Source organism: Callithrix jacchus, chromosome 3 (genome assembly GCF_049354715.1).
Source record: "Callithrix jacchus isolate 240 chromosome 3, calJac240_pri, whole genome shotgun sequence".
NCBI classification, from domain to species: Eukaryota; Metazoa; Chordata; class Mammalia; order Primates; family Cebidae; genus Callithrix; species Callithrix jacchus.
The window spans coordinates 28,467,897-28,471,851 of NC_133504.1; the positions used below are offsets into that span (position 1 = coordinate 28,467,897).

Sequence of the window (3,955 nt, forward strand, 5' to 3'; positions counted from 1 at the left end):
AAACTCTATTTTAGGATATGAAGAACAATATGAAGAAGTCATTGCTGGCACCACAGTGACATGTGAAGGAGTCTATGTCACTGTTTCTTTAAACAATGATTTTATTATTTAAAAAAACCCCACCTACATTATTTCTTCATACTGCATGTGTAAAAGAATTAAAAATAAAAGTGACTTTTCAGAACTCTACAGTCTCTGATCAACTGTGTGGGGTGGCCAGGATGTGACTTTCACTAAGTGACAGCCCCTACTCTTCAAGAGCACCAGGCTCTGGGAAAAAGACTTAATACTCATCCAGAGTATCTGCTCAAGGAATAGAAAGACCTCGGTCCCTCAGGGCCTGCACTTTCAGCTTCTCTGCTTCCAGCTTGGTCTGCTGTTCCATCCTTTACTCTTCTGGAATTTCTTCAATGGGTACTTGCTGGAAGGGTGTGTCACTCTTCTTTTCCATGTCTAAATTAATCAATGCTTCTTTAAAAGCCTGTAAGTGTCCTTCCATCTCAAAGCAGGACCAAGTGTTTCTTGTCAATGTCCTCGATGAGGCTGGCAGTGCCAGGCATATAGTTCATTTTGAACTGAAATAATGCTGCAATACACAGCAGTGGGGGACCAGCGTGTCCCAAACCTCCTCCTCCTACTGAAGTCACTGCCTCGGTGGGACCAAGCCCAGAATCCCAAGTGGGACCAGCACTTCTGCCCTGGCTTTCAGCCACCAGGGCTTCCCCACAATTTTTTTTTAATCTATTGTAGAGATGGGAGTCTCCCTATGTTGCCCAGGCTGGTCTTGAACTCCTGGGCTCAAGCAATCCTCCAGCCTCTCAAAGTTCTGGGATTACAGGCATGAGCCATTGCACCCAGGCTCCTTGCAGATTTTTAATTGGCCTTTGCCTATCTGGAGCTCTAGGACTCATCCAGGGTACTTGTGGTGAAGACCACACTCCTGATTCTCCTTGGCTGGAGTCTTCTCTCAGGCACGTTCTAGCCTGATGTGTGGAGGAAGAAAAGAAGGTGATTTCTTAACTCTGCACCATCTTATTCAGATTCCATTACAGGAGTCAGTCATGGTGATAGCCAAAGAGAAGAAAGATGTGTGAGAAGAATGGTTTCTAGGGAGGGATTAGTAGGGAATGGTCATTTAATCAATATTGATCAATAGAGTGCCCTAGAAAACTCTAAAGCCACAACTATTTAAACAGAGCCTCTCCCTAGAATATCTCCATTGATCAAGAGAACACAAAAGAGGTAAAATCAGGAAGGAGAAATTAGTTTTCTTTCAAGCAATGGTTGTAAACCAATACAACCACTTTGAAAACATAGGTATATGCCACGACCCAGCAATTTCACTCCTGGGTATGTGTTCAACAAAACCGACTGCTTTGTTCATCAAAAGACATGCACAAAAGTATTCAAAGCTTTATTCATAATAGACTCAAACTGGGAACAACCCAAATATTTATCAACAGCAGAATAGATATATAAAAATGTGGTTTATTCACACAAAAGAGTATTAAACAGTAATGAAAAAGAATGAAAGCATGAACCGTTTTATACATAGCAACATAGATGAATCTGAAGACATGATATTGAGTGAAAGAAGTCAAACCTAGAAGACTGCATATGGAATAATCCCATTTACATGAAGTTTGAGAACAGAAAAAAAGTGATCTATGGTGACAGATAGAAGAAAAGTAGTTATCTTTGGTGAAAAATGCTGCCTGTTAGGTGGCACAGGGCAGGAGCAGGCTGGAAATGTTATGTGTTTGAATCTGGGTGGTGGTTACACACACACACATACACACATTCTTTAAGCTGTGCACTTAAGATTTGTGTCCTTTATATGTTATATCTCAAAAGTTTAGCAATGTTTCTTAAGGGGAGTCTCACTCTGCCACCCAGGCTGGAGTGCAGTGGCACAATCTCAGCTCATTGCAATCTCCACCTCGCAATTTCAAGGGATTCTCCTACCTCAGCCTCCCTCCCGAGTAGCTGGGAATACAGGTGTGCACCACCAGGCCTGGCTACTTTTGTACTCTTAGTGGATATAGGGTTTCACCATGTTGACCAGGCTGGTCTTGAAACCCTGCCAACCCATCTCAGCCTTCCAAAGTGCTGGGATTACAGGCAGGAGCCACCCACCATGACTGGTCAATAAATATTTTTAAATGGTCACCCTGTCATTCCAAAATCCAAGTTATTATCTGTCATTTACTTCTTGTGGGCCACAAGATTTACAGAGATTATTCCTTATTTTCTGTCTTGAGGCAAATGGAAACATATCTGCCCATTGGACACATGGATTCCTGCCGAGGTGCCACCGCAGACTAGGCAACCTAAGGCTGGACTGGCAGGTGTCATGCTAAGTGGAGGTGGTGAACCTAGATCTGTGGCCCCTCTGCCCTTTCTCATGGCATTATTGATGAGTTCACAACACCTGAGCCTGGACACACCCCGTGGAGCTGCCAAAAGGGCTTAGAATCCCATAGTCCCTCTCCCTAGAGCAGAAGAGGATGGCTGCAGCAGCAGCGCCTGGATGAGCTTCAAGAGATTGCAAATGAGCCTTGTAATTTCCTGCAGCTATCATTGCAGCGTGACCCAGCAATGGCAGGGCACAGTGACCACACACTGCTGGAGAGCTCCATGAGAGGTAGAGTGGAGGGCGTTCCAGCACCTCAGACAGAGGTGACCCCCACCCAAAGCCCAGGTACCCGGCTGATTCTACTGTTTCAGCACCAGGGACAGAGACCCACACATTAAATTGAGGTGGAAATAGACTGGGTGGGGGAGACGGGAAAAAAAAAACGTATTTGAGGAGAGTAGTCTTCCCACGGTTTGCTATTCACACACAAAGCTACTGTCTCCAGCTTTGTATAACAAATTAAATTCTGACAGCATTAACGACGTATGTGTGATGAGAATATTGGTTTGGAAAACACCCAGCATTCACCTCCCTTCTACTGCCACCTTCTTCCAATCCAGGTGCTTCCCAAGGGACCTGCACTTAACTGAATGCCCAGGTAAATGGGGTTTCTCACAGCTAGAGTTGCCAGTGCATCACATAGGTAAAAGAGCAGAACCACTGTGACCCACCTTGTTTTCTAAAACATAGACATGAAAAGTCTTTCCTAAGGGGGTGAAGAAAAGCTACTTTAAAATCTTTCCTTTAAAATAGGTGCCACCATCAATTAACTCATTCATTCAACTACTATTTGCTTAAAGCCTATTGTGTGGTAAAAGCTGGAATTATAAAAATGAACCCAATAAATCCTCTGCTCTAAGAGAGTTTACATTCTAGTGGGAGGGGAAGACAATGAACAATGAACATATCCATAACTAGGGAAGTTTCAGTTTGTTCTATGTGCTATGAAAAAAAATAAGCAGAGTGATGGGCTCTATAGTGATTGAGAATTACTTTAGCTAGGATGATAGGGGAAGACGACTCTGAACAGGTGATATTTACCTTGACTTGAACAATGAGAAGAAGCTGGACTTGTGAAGATCTAGCAGGAATGCATCTTTCAAAAGGTGCAGAACTGCAGAGGTGCTGAGATGGAAAGAAATGTGGCATCAGAAGATAGGAAGGGCCAGGCATAGTGGCTCAAACCTGTAATCTCAGCACTTTGGGAGGCCGAGGTGAGAGAATCGTTTGAGCCCAGGAGATTGAGATCAGCCTGAGCAATACAGGGAGACCGCATCTCCACCGAAAATAAACAAAATTATCGGGGTGTGGTGGTGCACACGTGCAGTTTCATCTACTCTGAAGGCTGAGGCGGGAGGGTTGCTTGAGCCTGGGAGGTTGAGGCTCCAGTGAGCTCTGATTGTGCCACTGCACTCCAGCCTGGGCAACAGAGCAAGACCTTGTCAAAAAAAAAATTAAAAAAAAAGATGGGAAGGAGGCCAGTATGGATGAAACGTAGTGAGTGAAAGGAAGATGGGGAAAATAAAGTTGGAGATGTGG

The 3,955-nt window shown here is 44.2% G+C and overlaps 1 pseudogene; it reads right to left on the reverse strand.

The window, feature by feature from the left end:
• Positions 1–283: 283 nt before the first annotated feature.
• On the reverse strand, positions 284–569 carry LOC118152052 (U6 snRNA-associated Sm-like protein LSm1 pseudogene; annotated as a pseudogene).
• Positions 570–3,955: the final 3,386 nt, after the last annotated feature.